Source organism: Ciconia boyciana, chromosome 26, assembly GCF_034638445.1.
Source record: "Ciconia boyciana chromosome 26, ASM3463844v1, whole genome shotgun sequence".
NCBI classification, from domain to species: Eukaryota; Metazoa; Chordata; class Aves; order Ciconiiformes; family Ciconiidae; genus Ciconia; species Ciconia boyciana.
In genome coordinates this window covers 932,862-946,524 of record NC_132959.1, presented here as the reverse complement: position 1 = coordinate 946,524, position 13,663 = coordinate 932,862, and the positions used below count along the sequence as shown (strand labels likewise).

The window sequence follows — 13,663 nt, the reverse complement described above, 5'->3', positions numbered from 1 at the left end:
TAGAGGCACACTCACATCGAAGATCTGTGTCAGGAGCAAAAAGGGGGTCTGGGGCAAACAACCCCCCCGGCAGAGCAGCGGCGACCGTGGAGGCTGACAATAGATAAGGGCTCTAAATTCGGCACTGGGCTCTGGCACCGGGCTCTGTAAGGCGATCGGGGTGGGGGTGTGCCGGGCTGTTTATTTGGCTCCAAACTCCGCACCGCCACTGCAGCGTCACCCGTGTTTAAAAAAGGAAGGAACGAAAAGAGGGGGGGGAAATGTAAAAAATTTAAAAAAAAAAAGGGGGGGGGGGGGGGAAGAAAAGTGCGCTCGTACGTTCAACAATAACAACAAAATTTAAAAAATCAAGAGAAAAGGAGGCGGGGGGGGAGAATAAAAGGAAACCCAGTTGGGCTGGCAAGGTTTAAAGCGACGCCTGTTTTAAAAAAAGACAGTTGCTAATTTTAACTCTCCAGTGGAAAGAGTGAGAGGTACTTACAGGAGACAGGGTGGCTGCGTCCTTCTCCACGTCTGCTGCGCGCTGGCGGCCGGGAGGAAGCGTGCGGGATGGAGCCGCTGTCCCCGTACCGCTGTCACCCCGAGCGGCCGTCACCGCCACCGAGGCCACCGGCTGGCCCCTGATTCCCCCAAAACCCTGTTTGGGGAGCGCCAGGGCGCACCACAGCTTCTAAAGGGCAGAGGCAGATGCGAAGGCAGGAGGAGGTGGTTAAGCGCGCAAGCGGGGGGAAGGGAGCGGCCAGAGCCGCTCGCTTGCAAACAGCTGCCGAAAGCAGCCCCCGGGCTCGCTTCCTCCGCCGCCCCAAACCCGGGGACACGGCGAGATGGGGACAGACCCCATGGGTGCAGCGGGACCCCCGGGGAGGACGAGCCTCACTGCTGGGTCAGCCCGGTTAGATGACATTTCTGCGCAGACATTTCTGCCCAAGCTGGCTTTTCCCCAAGGGAAAAAGAGGGCTTTGAAGACATTTTCCCCCCCCCTCGGTGGCAAAATAGTGGATGAGCTCAGAAAACCAAAGCGCAGGGCAGAGCCGTGACCACGAAAGGCCACCCGGCTCTGCCGGCAGTTAAAAGGTGACCTCCAGCAGCACGATCGCGTTTCAGCAGCCGCACGGGCAGCAGAAAACCATCGCTTTACCAAACCCGGGATCCCACCTCTCCCAACGCGGGAAAAGGGGCAAGAAGGGGGATTTTTGGTGAGCCTACCGGCTGGTTTTTATGAGCTCTCCCTGGAAATAGGGAGGATCCTGAGGGATGCAAACAGCTCGGTGCCGGGCGAGGCGGCACGCTCGTGCCTAGAGCACGGTGGGAGCCCAGGAGCCGCAAACTCAAGTCTCCACCAGCATTAAACCTCCAAGAGAACATGATGCAAGGCCTTAGACAGCAGAGGTGCAGACCCAGAGACCCAAGGGCTCTTCCCAAGCAGCTGGAAATCAGCCTCGGGCTGCAAAAAATCTCATCGAGAGAAAAGCAGGTTGGCACAGACCCTGCAGCTTGTGCATGAGGTAACGGACACGTGATTTACCGAGCATGGCTGCAGTGAGATGATACGACCGTCTTCAGGACATGAAAGAGTCGATTCAATTAAGGTCACCGGCCCTAGAAGAGTTTTCTGCAGCAGATGCGGTTGGGCAGAGAGAGGTTTTCCTGGTGCGCCTCAAATAGGGCTGGCCTCAGGAAGACAAAATGCCTATTGATCGCGGGCAGCGATGCTGCACGTCGCAGGACGCGGCTTCGTCGGGATTAAATCGCCCGGTGCTGCTTGTCGCACGCTTCCGAGGCAGGGTCGATATTGCTCTTCTAATTGCTCAGCTCCTGTCGCTCACAGAGCGAAGGGGACGAGTTTCATAGCAGTCCCCGGAGATGCTTTTTGAAATCCTCCTCCCCAAGCCGCACAACTTAATGCACCGCTCCTTGGAGCGAGCAATTATGCAGCTGCAGAAATCGCTAAACTGCTCCTCCCCTGCTCAAAACTCTGTGCCGGCACCGGTAGCAGCACGGGGCTTTACGGGAGGTCACTGCCGACCCAAAAAACTAGAATTTGTGTGAGCCTAAAAAAGAAGGAGCCGTTGTAACCGGTCAATATGGAGTCGGTAGAGCTGAGCATCCCGTCTCCAGCAGCAAGCAGTGACTTGGGGGAGAACGCATTTGCAGAGGAATCCTGCCACCACCCACCAGCATCCGGGCCGGGGGGCTGGGACGTGCACGGTGCATCGGGACCAGGATGCTCGGGAGCCGCAGAGGGTCCTGCCCTCCACTCCCACCCCTGAGCTCCAGCACGCCCCGCAGCAGACAGCCCCATCGTCCCTACGCTTCGTTTAATTATTCACCGCGTTAAAAAGCGTGCGCCTTGGCTGGTATTTATTTGTCCCCGAAGTGAGCGGACCGGAGCCGGTCCCATACCGGCACCCGGCACTCTGCCGCAGCACCGCGCTCAGCCAAACTGCAGCAGGATGGACCCGGCCGAGCCTTCCCGGCCGTGTTCTCCTCCGGCACACCACGGCCCATCGCTGGCACAAGCGGAGCGTCACTGAGATACAGCGGGGCCCTTCCACCCTGACGCAAGCCTGTGGAGCTGCTCTTGGTTTCTATCAGCATAACCGATGGCAAGACGAAGCCCTTGGTCCTGACCTTGAGGCGGAAACAGCGAATGCTATCCCCATCTCCCAGCACCGAGCCTCCAAATAAATTACCTGCCCCCTCTCCAGCACTAAAAAGCCATCTCAACCCAGCAAAACTGCTCACTAAGCAGCGACGAGAGAGTCCCCTCCTTCCAGGAGCTGGGGTCAGATTATTTTTAAAATCTTTCCTTTTATTGATTTCAATATCAGGTACAGAAGATTCATTACACAAAACCGTAGAGCCCTCATAAAACGGGTCCGCGGCGTTGTCTCTACCACAACCTCATTGCAGACAAGGGAGATGCAAACCTTTACTGTAACAGCAATAAACAGGCAAAGAAGGTCGAGAAGGGAGAAAACCTGGACACGGGGCCCTCGCCCATCGGCACCTTATTTCTGGGGAACGCAAGGCACAAAATAATAGTGGGTTTGGCCACAAGTCTCATCCACCCAGAGAGAAACCAGGGCAGGAAAACCCTCCTTTGCGCCGACACCCCCATTTTGCATAAAAACCCCAAAACCACAGAGTCCTGAAGCAGTGCCATGGCCACGGCTGGGATGTGGCAGAACTGCACCGGGCGGCGAAGCGAAAGGGAAGACGGGCGTCGGAGAACCGTGGAGGCAGCCGCCGTCGGGTGCAGGGCTGCCCGCCGGGCTGCAGGACCTCAAGCGGGTGCCACCTCCCTGCCCCGCAGCAGCTTTGGGGACTCTGCTGCCCGGTCCCGCTCACCGGGACCCCCTTGCGCCCGCAGCAAGAGTTGGGTACGCGGCCGGGCAGGGTGCTCCTTGCCGGCACCAGGACCCGCTGCTCCTCCTGCCGCTGGAGCAGAGCTGTAGGGCCAGATCCTGCACCAAACTGGGAGTCTGAGCCCCTGAGCTGCATCCAGCTGGGATGGCCTCCATGGGGTCCCCTCCTCGCCCCCAGCCCGGGCTCGGGGAGACGCACGGCCCCCGGCAAGCAAACTCAAGGGGGAAGGCAGCGAGAGCCCAAGGGTTGGGATTTCCCCCCCTACCTGCTACGCAGACTCCTGCATCTTCTGCTCCTGCCAGAGGATGAGCTGCGGCCACCGCTCCTCAATCAAACTGCAAGGAAAAAGCAAGCAGCCATCAGTCGGAGGGGACGGACACAAGGACAGGGCTACCCACGCACCCCGTCCGAGCGCGGCCAGCCAGAGGGGACGGTGAGGGGCTCCCGGTCCCCGCCGCAGCAGCCCTGGCTGAGGGGACAGGAGCCGGAGGGGTCCCCTCCCGCACAACCCTGATCCTGAGCATCGCTGCAAGGGCCACGGAGGCCGGGTGGGACCTTGCCGGGCTCCTGCAAGGCAACCAGGAGCCCCGACCCTATGAAATGCAGAGAGCATCCTGGTGCCCGGAGGTGGGGATGGGATACGGGAACCTGTGGGACCGCAAAAGAAAGCGGGGAAAAATGAGCAAGAGAGACAGGTATAAAGAGACGAGGGAGAAAAGGAACTACAAAGAGTTCAGGAATGAAAGAAACCATAAAACAAAAATTATCATTAACGAGGGATGAGATCCAGCCCAGCAGCGCGGCCGGCAGTGAGTCGTTCAAGGTTTCAGGTGAACTTTGCAATTTCTGTGAAGTCCCTCGCGGGGAAAAGCACCGACCTGCGTGCTCGGATGCTTTCTCCCGGGGAGCGCAGCCCACGTGCTTGGCCCAAAGCAGCCCTCGCCGAGAACACAACACCGCGGCTAAGAAGGAAAGGCGGCTGCTAAATTCATCTCGCTCACCACTCCAAGATGGGAGGCGATCCACGGGGCAAAGCGCAGCAGTTTCAGCCAGCCTTGTGCTGGTCATTCATCTACCGGTGGCTGTCACCGTCTGGCGTGGGACGGTGCCTCCCCTGTGCAGAGCCCCGTCCCTCACGGCGTGCTCCCGCAAGCGAGAGGAACGGCGCTTTCTCCCGCTGAACAAAAGGGAAACTGAGGCACAGAAGCCAGCACCCGGCTCTCCGAACGCACCGCGAGCTTCCGCTCCTGAAGCCGAGCTGCAGCCTCACCCCCGGCGCCTGCAACAGAGCAAGGAATTGTGCTCGGCTTTCCGGCGTCCTCATCCTCTGCTTCAACCACAAAACCAGCCTTCCTCTCCCCGGCTGCCTCCCCTCCCACGGCCAGCTCACTTCCTGACATTACAAAATTCAGCCTGAACAAAGCCGGAGCGAGGAGCGCGGGGCTCCGGCCGGGGCTGCGCCTACCCCTTGCCCCTGAGGAGCCACGCGGAGGGGAAACCCCAAAAACAGCCGGGGTATAAGAGGCTTTCAGCCTCCCAAGAGCACCAAACCTCACGCCGCGTGGGCTGGGGTCCTGCAGATGGACCGGCCGCAGGGTTTCCCAGCATCGGGACAGACGGATGAGTCTGGCTCCGTCACCTCCGCAATGGCACAGCAGCGGGGACAAGGACGGGGGGCTCCAGCTACTGCCCCGCTTGCACCCATTAATGCTCAGACCAACCTGTTGTCCCCACCCAGGACCACCCCTTTATTTCCCTTAATACAAAAGAGCGTCCCACGTGGGGACAAGGACACCCACAGAAGAAGCGTCACCTGGCAAGTGCCACACTCCCAGCTGGGACGAGGGATGGCACTACCTGCGCTTCCGCTTTCTGCCTTACCTCAGCTGCCAACTCGGGGGTCAGGGGCTGCTTCTCTGCAAACGAGGCCCCCCCCACCGCATCGGGACCCACGCCACGGATGCCGTCCCCGGTGTTTAACGCGAAGGGTCTCTCGAGGGGCTCCTGAACCCCCCCACTCGGCGTACGAGCAGTTCTTGCTGGTCTCAGCATCGCAGCACCCTGCAGGGCTGGTGGCAGAGCACCCACGCTCCCTGGGGACTGGGGAGTGGGGACTGGGGACCGCGGGCTGGGTGGAGGACGTGCGAACACATGGCTCCGGTTCGTGCCCAGGGCTGGCTCTGCTCCGGGCAGCCAAACCCCCGCCTGCCCCGGGGGGCTCGGGGACAGCTCCACCATCCCGTTGGGATGCAACGGGGGACACGTGGCCAAGCAAGACCTCATATGTCCGTACACGGAGTTGTCCCCCCGCAGTGGGGGACACGGGTAGACAAGCCAGGAGCATCCCCGCAGGATCCCCGCTCACAGCCCACCTGAACCCAGAGCCGCATGCCCATGGTGCCAGTCCTCACGTCGCTGCCACGGGACAGCCGGTACAGCCACGCCAGGCGCCGCTTACACGGACCCTAGCGCCGACAGCAAAAATACCGGTGGCCGGTTATTCGCAGTAGCCCGCATCCCCGGTTCCCGGAGCCAACTGGGCTGTTACGACGATGACCATCGGACAACACCCGACTCCATGCAGCCCTCGGCCGTGTCATGGTCCCCAGATCATGACAACTAATGGCAATGCCTTTGTCGAGCCACTCCAACAGACGAGCTCCCCCCTCACGGCGGCACGGTGGGAAACCCTGGGGGGGCCAGGATCGGTCTCAGGCTATTTAGCCTGGCAGGCGGCTCTGCCAGGGCCCATGCGCTCCCCTGCAAGGGCCTGATCCTGACCCAGTGCAGGGGTGCAACCTGGCGGCACCCGGCTCTGGATCAGCCCCTACGACGGGGAAGATCGGCACACACGGGGAGACAGCCCAGAGCCCCCGGTGCACACAAACGTGAGCTCAAGGGCCCGATCCTCTCCAGCCCCAGGGCTCCAGGGTTGCTTCACGCCCCAGCCAAGCTGCAGAAGCCGCTGCCCTTCGGACCCGGTGGTACATCCAGCACCAGTAAACCCCCAGTTCCCCATTTCGCAGCATTTCGAGCTGGTGCAAAGCCCCCACCCGCCGGCACTGCCGGCTCCCCGTGTCCATCCACACACATCCTGTGCCCCGGCGGGCGAGCGTCCTGGCATGGCTCCCAGAAACTCTGGATTCTGGGGTATTTCGAAAGGTCACCGTCCGACCCACTGCGGCACGGTGAGACCAGGACTGGGTGAAAGGTTGGGGCTGGGCCGTGCCACTGGCAGCCCCAAGGGACCCTGCGCAGCCCCCAGATCTCATCCCCATAGCACCGTCTACATTTGAAGCCTTTTTCTTTCAAAGAGAAATGCTGCCCAGGAAAGGGGAAAAGTATCATGTTTTCGAAATGCTCTGTTATTTATAAGCTGAGGAAAAAAAAACATCACGTAGGGGAGGGATGGAGGTGGGAAAGGCAAGTGAATTCCCCTTTCTAAGTGAAAAAAAGGAGGGGAGGAAAAGGGGGAAAGAGAAGACAAACTTTTTGTCCAGCTTTCAGACAAAAATGCTGAGCAGACGATAAAATTGTTCCTGTTTGAAACCCGAAGCTTCGGTTTCACCCAGCGACAAACCAAAACGCCTCGGGGCAGGATCTGGCCTGAGAGCAGCAGGAAAACCTCCTTGATGTGGGGGGGACCTCCTGGGACCCCTCGTTTTTTAAGTGATGTAGTCAGGTTGGTGCTGATGCAACCTGCCATGCAAAGGCAGCGGGTGGCTGGTGGAGCCGCTCCAACCTGCCCGGAAAGATCCCGGAGGACGCAGGGATGGCTCCTGGTGACGACCTTGGGTATCGGCTCAGCTGACGCTCAGCAGCCCCTGTACCACAGCCAGTCTTTGCTAATACCCCCCAATATATATCTATTCCCATATATAGATATAAAAAACCCCAAATATATATTCCCTCATATATATATATACCCCCAAATATATACAACACCCTATATATACATATATATATATACACACCCCTGGCTACATCATATATACATGTAATACCCCCAAATAAATAATCCCCTTGAGCCGGCGGAGGAAGGGTCTCCGGCAAAACCCATCCTCGCCGTGCGCAGAAGGCTGGAAGACGCTAAATCACTCAAACGAGCTCCCAGTCCCGTTATTAGATCAATCACCAGCCAATTAAGCCGCCAGCGTGAGCTCGCCTCGCTGCCTCAGCGAAGGAAAGCCTCGCTGCGGCTGGCTCGGCTCGGCTCGGGGTGCCGGCGTCCCCGGGGTATCCCGCAGGGCCGCTGCCACGGGGACGTCCGAGCAGCCGGGGGGAAAGTCGAGGGGAGAAGGGGAGATGGACGGGGAGAAATCGTCTGCTCTGGGGCTCCTCCGGGCTGAAGCGGGGCCGAAGGGGCCAAGAGGGAGGCGCAGATTGCGGAAGGGAAGAGCAGCCGACCGCAATCTCTCCTTCCCCTTTTTTTGTGTTTCCTCTAGCAACGGGCTCAGGGCCACAAACATTTGGATGCCAAACCCAAACTTCCCCCCATGGGCTCCCAACCCGTCTCGCCGCTCCTCTGCCAGGCACTCGCAGACCCCCACCCCAAACTGGGGTGACTCCAGACCCCAGTTTCTGGGGCTCTGCTACGTCTGTCTCAGGGGGGTCCAGGCGACAGCAAGGATCAGCCCCTAGCATTCACTAAAAAAAAGAAAAGAAAAAGGACTTTCTCCATTTCTCCAGCCCACAAAACTAAAGCATCTCAGCCATGGCCTGGCCTCCAGCTTGCACCAGCCACTGGGAATACCCCCAGGGCTTAATTAGGCCTGATGAGTCTTTTACGTTTGGGTTTCCTCTGGCTTGTCACCAAGAGGTGGGAAGGGACAAACTGGGAGAGCTCCCGCTCCAGCAGGAGCGTGGAAACCGCGGCTCCCACCTGCCCAGCGTGCCGGATCCTGCACCCAAGTCACATCGCTGGCACGGCATCAGGGGCCGCAGAAAGGGAGACGGGAGGAAGGCGGGCGAGAGCCAGGAGGGAGAAATCCACCTCCAGCAGCACGAGATGCTCGGCTGCCCGGCACGACGGTGCAAGGATGAGCGATGGCACAAGAGCGATGGCACAAGCCAGCCGTGCCGAGGACACATCCACGCCGTGCAGAAGGTGCGACCGCCACCGCTGCTGCTCCTCCAACCCCTGCACAGGGATGGGCTGAAGGTGCCCCCAGCTCGAGGCAGGGTGGGAATCACGGGGGGCTCACTTCCCCGCTCCTCCAGGTCACCTTGCGGAGGCTTTGCCCCCACGAAGGGTCCCAGCACGGGCCCCTTGCCCAAATCCAGCCCCTGGACAGGTGCCGGGTGGCCGCTCTCCGTCCCCACCAAGCCGTGCTCCAGGAAAGGTCACGGCGGCCGAGCGCACGGCGCAGCCGCCGCCGCAGGTGTTGCGACAGCGGCCGCTGGCCCTGCCAGGACTTGGGGGACGCGGAGCGGGTGCCGAGGGGGGGTGGGCAGTGCGCGTGTGCGACCGTTGGAGCCACCGAGTTTCGCTCTCGCCGGCTGAGTTCCCCCTTGGGTGGCAGAGATGCAGAACCGAAACCTCCAGCTGTATGGACGCGGGCAGGCGGGGGCGGGCGGGCGGCGCAGGAGGGCTGGGGACCGGCGTGGGTTTCAGAGCAAAGCCACGCACCGTGCCACACCGGTGACCAAGGGATGGTGGGGGGACCAGGGGAAACGTGGGACGAGGGACGGACGCAGGGGTCTCCGCTGGCTCGTAGCACCCACCCTGCTTCTGCCCTCTCTGCACAGCTGGGCCACCCATCTCCTTGCACCCAGCACATCTGGCAGGAGCAGAAATACCCCTCGGCATGCGGGTGCCTACACCTGGGCAGGCTCCGGTTTGCATGTCCCCACTCCGAGAGCCCGTCCAGGGGCTGACGCTGCCGCAGGATGTCCCCGCGCGTCGGCCGAGTGCCCGCACGGGGTGGTCCTACTGCCTCGCAGCACTGCCCGCTCCTCCCAGAGCAGGGAAACTGAGGCACAGAGAGGGGAAGCAAAGAGCAGAGATGGAAACACAAATATCACCCTGCCCAAATCCTGATTACCTCCCCCTGAGCAAGCCCCTCGCCTCCCTCCTTGTCCCACCCTGCTCACCCACCAGCACCAGGAGGACCCCCAGCCTAAAACAACCCCAAAACACCCGAGGACATCGTGGGGGCTCCCATGAGAGCCCAGGGATGCCAAGATGTGGGTACCCCATACCCCAAGCACCCAGCTCTTGCCCTTGCCTCGGTGACAGAGGCCACGCTTCGGGCCACATTGCCACCTGCTGGCACCGGCCCCGGGGCCCGACGGTACCAGCTAACCCGGCCGCAGGGATCTGCACCTTCCCCTATAGAGACAGCAGTCCCCTATAGAGACAGCAGTGGCTCTGCAGGTGCTGCGCCGGGCAGCGGGCAGGAGAGCGGGGTACGGGTACAACCGGCCGCTGCCACGGTTGATCGGAGCAGCCGCTGCTTGCTTTCCTTAACTAATTTCATCCGACTTCATGGCAGGATGTGCAAACCCACCCCAGCAGTGCCAAGAGGGGCTGCAGGTGCCCCCACCCTGCTCACGGCCCCCGGTACTCGCCCCGCCGGGACATCGCATGAAAGGCCCCAGCGCTGCTCCAGGGGTGCAGGAGGCTTTACAGCAGCAGCGACAGCTACTTCGGATTTGCAATTCCAGCTCCTGCCAGCATTTCCAAGGCAGAAGTGAAGCAGAGAAGGCACCATCAGCCATTTTGCCCCCCAGGCTCCCCCTAAGCACTCCTGACTCCCCCACCAACCCCTCCTGTCCGCTGCTGGCTCTCCCCAAACGCCACGGATCCGATTCTCACTCATCCTTCAAGCCACGCTCTCCTTTCTGTAGCACAGCAGGGACGGATCCTCTGCTACTGTTTTGCAGCTGCTTCACATCCACGTAAAACCCCACGCAAGGCACGGGGGGGTGCAAATCCCGCCGGCACGCACGCCAACATACACCGGCAATTTATCACCAACACTCCACGGCCGCTGACCAACGCAACCGCCCGCGGATGACAAGAGCGGAGCCGGAGGAAAATCAACACCAAGTTTGGTTCTTCGACCCCGCATCGGCACCCGCCAATGTCTCTGGAGGGCGGCAGGTCCAGGGGTGCGTCCTGGCAGAGGCGGCGGGTGCAAGGACCAGGGGGGTGATGTTGGAAGGGACCCCATCCGCAACCCCATCCCAGCGCGCCGGGGCACACACCCGTGCATGCATCGGCACGCTCGGGCACGCATCTGCGCCAGCCTGGCCTCTGCCGTGGCGCCGTGCCAGGCAGGGCTCGCACGTTTACGGCAATGACGTGGACCCACGCGAAGGGCTCACGGACGGGGCCAGGAGTTGCCGCGTGCGTGCCTGGCAATGGCAAAGCACGCAGGCTCCCAACGAGCGAGTGCCGGCTCCCCTCGCCCCCCTATTTGGGAATGACCTCCCCCTTGGGCAGGTTCCCAAGGACCCCAAAGGAGGTTGCCCAGGCTGATGCAGCACTTGCCCCCACTCTGAGCCCAGGAACCCGGCCGGGCTGGGCGCACACGTGCCCGCCGGCGTCAAGGCCGGCTGGCCGGCACAGCCCCAGCCCCGGCTCTGCGCGGTAGGTCCAAACTCCAGGGCCACCGGGTGAGGTGTGGCGAGCCGGGGCTGCGTGCCAGCGTGTGCCAGAGCTGGGCGGGAGGGAGGATGGGAGAAAATCATAATAATTAAGAGCAAAGCCCGGGGCCCCTCACCGCTGGGCTCTGCTGTCGCCTGAGTCAGCAGCCGCCGGCCCCGGGGACGTTTTGCATCGCCGCAGCCTCCCCGGGCAGCTCGGGCTTGCCGCCGCCGGCTCGGCCTCTCCTCTCCCCATGGAAACCAAACAAACACGTTCACCCAAGTCCAAAACCTCCGAGCCATCCGTCTCCCCGCTCTGACAAACAGTGGCAGGTCCTAAGTCACCTCCCGGCTGCGACGAGGTGACGCGCTGGGGTGGCAGAGGGCTTTCCCGGGGTGGGCTGGGGAAGGGGAGAGGGGCTGCCGGCCGGCCCCCCAAAACCTCCTGCAAACACGATTGCAAATGCAGAGGGAGGAGGTGGGCACTCGCTAGGAAGGGGATCAGACAAACCTCCGCGTGCCCCTCGCTGCTGTCCCCCACCCCGAGGAATGGGGACAGCCACCGTGCCGGAAAATCCCAGCCCAGCTCCGTGGCCCTTGCTGGAAGCTGAAAGCTTTTTTTAAACCTGCTTATAAGGTCGACTTGCAAACAAGAAAGAAAAAGGCCCTCCTTGTGCGGAGGGAGAGACGGCTTTGTGGTCGAACATGGGATGCCTGGGAGATTTGCATTTAATTCTGGGTTGTGCTACAGACCCTTCTGTGTGTCCTGAGCTAAGCCGGCCACGGCCAGGGCTGCTGCTGCCAACCCAGCACCTTTCAACAACCCCTCCTTGCCTCACTTCCCCAGCACCCAGCCCGCCAGTGACAGCCACCGACACCAGCACCCACCATCGCTTCCAGACCAAACCCCTGCAAGGGGCTGGAAAACCAGCCGGCGTGGCCGCGACTTGAGCAGGAGCCGGGATTGCTCATCCCCGAAAAGCAAAAAAGGGGGTTCGCCCCCGAGCCGGTGTGCAAACCCCGACCCCTCGTGCGCAAACTCTTTGGGCCAAAAGGCAAAGCACTGATCCAGCGGCCGAGCGCGGCTCTGCACTGGCTGCAAAGCCAGGGTTGCATCCGGAAAAGCGGGAGCCACGTCCCGATGGAGCGAGCCTCTGCCACCCGGCAGCCTCCGAAAACCCAGTGGGGGAAAACCCCAAGCCGGAGAATAAAATCATCCCAGGGGTTACCCAAATCTACAGGTTCAAGCCCCAAAACCCCTTGCATCCTCGGCAAATCTCCGTGGGGAGGGCACCTACCCCCAAACTTCAGATCCACTTTTTTTTTTTTTTTAAAAAAAAGATTAAAATATTTCTCTCCGGTGAGGTGCAGAGAAACACTTGCACATTCGGTGCCGTCATCAGCAACTCCTACACCACCCCCCACGTACGCCGCTGCGAGGGGAAAGCAGAAGGGGGATTTTATAGGCACCTACAGAGGAAAAAAAAGAAGATCTCTGTATAATTTGGTTAACCAGTCAACCGAGCGGCACGAATCCGTAGGAAACTGCCTTGCCGCTCCCCGAATGACTCGGTCCCCCGGCGGGCAACGAAACCTCCGCGGCCAGTGCAAGCATCATCTCCCAGCACCTCCCTCTGACGGATTCGCCCCGACGACCCTTGGAAAAATCCCAAATCCCAAATGCAACCCCCTGTATGAACACGCCGGCACCGACAAATGCAAAAAAAGGGGGTTATCAAGTCTTGCAATCGCCGGGAAGTCTCTTGGTGCTGCAAAAGGGGACCTGGCAGCGGCACCGTGGACCTCAGCATCTTCGGTGCTTTTTTCCCCTTCAAACCCCAGCCCTGCAGTCCTGTAATTTAAAGCGAAAATCACAGCGTTCAGATTTAAAAGGGAGGGAAGAGAAGCAGCTCTCTGGCCTAGGAGCCAATTAAAACAAATGGAAAGTGTTTTGCTTTTTAATCTCGTCTTTTTTTTTTAGCTAATCCCTCCATTGGAAAGGGAAGATTGGCTCGGCGGCGGGATGCTGCCGGGGGGATACAGCACGTGCGGAGTCCTGGCCGGGACGGCAACTTGAGCCCTTGCTCTCCATTCCTGTCCTTTTTGGTCGTCTTTATCCTGACTTTTTCTCAGAATTACCGTACAGGGGTAGAGAAACAATAGCAGAGCTTTGGGAAACTTTCTAACAGGGGATTTTGCTGTATTTCTGTCTCTCTTCTATGAAGAGGGGAGTTTTCTATTTTAAAAATATTCTTTTCACTTTGAGTTTTTCACCAGTTTGCACGGGAGGCTTCAGAGGCAGGAAAACCCTCCCCGGCCCCAGCAGACCCCTCTGCTCCCGTTTGCTTTGCCCCTTCTTGGGAGAAAAGCGGGGTCCTATTCCTCACCCGGCTGCAGACCACAGAATCGCAGAATCATTTAGGTTGGAAAAGACCTTTAAGATCATCGAGATGATGCTTTTCCTGCTGCAAAGGGAGCCCCGCTCCCGGGAAATTCATAAAAATGGGAAGTTTTAGAAGTGGAAAGCACCCCCAGCACCCGGGAATGGGGTTTGTTTCCTGTCTCCAGCCCTGGGCAAGACCTTGGATGGGATGCAACAGAAGGGGAAAACAAGCCCCAGTAGCCCAGGAGAAGACGGGGCTCTCCTTGCCCCCCGCCGCCGGGGCAGCGTCCGGCAGCACAGCGGAGGCAGGAGCCGGTCTGA

General features: G+C 60.4%; 1 protein-coding gene across 9 annotated transcripts in view; it reads right to left on the bottom strand.

Annotated features, from left to right (window-relative positions):
• Positions 1-13,663, bottom strand: part of MEF2D (myocyte enhancer factor 2D) — a 78,130-nt gene that overhangs the window by 48,003 nt on the left and 16,464 nt on the right. For 5 of the 9 annotated variants that reach the window (XM_072846821.1, XM_072846827.1, XM_072846829.1 and 2 more), the window contains exon 2: positions 3,635-3,704. The exons of 1 other annotated variant lie outside the window; for it this stretch is intronic. The gene's annotated coding sequence lies outside the window, so the exon portion shown is untranslated. 3 more of the 9 variants (XM_072846824.1, XM_072846822.1, XM_072846826.1) reach the window with 3 other exon arrangements.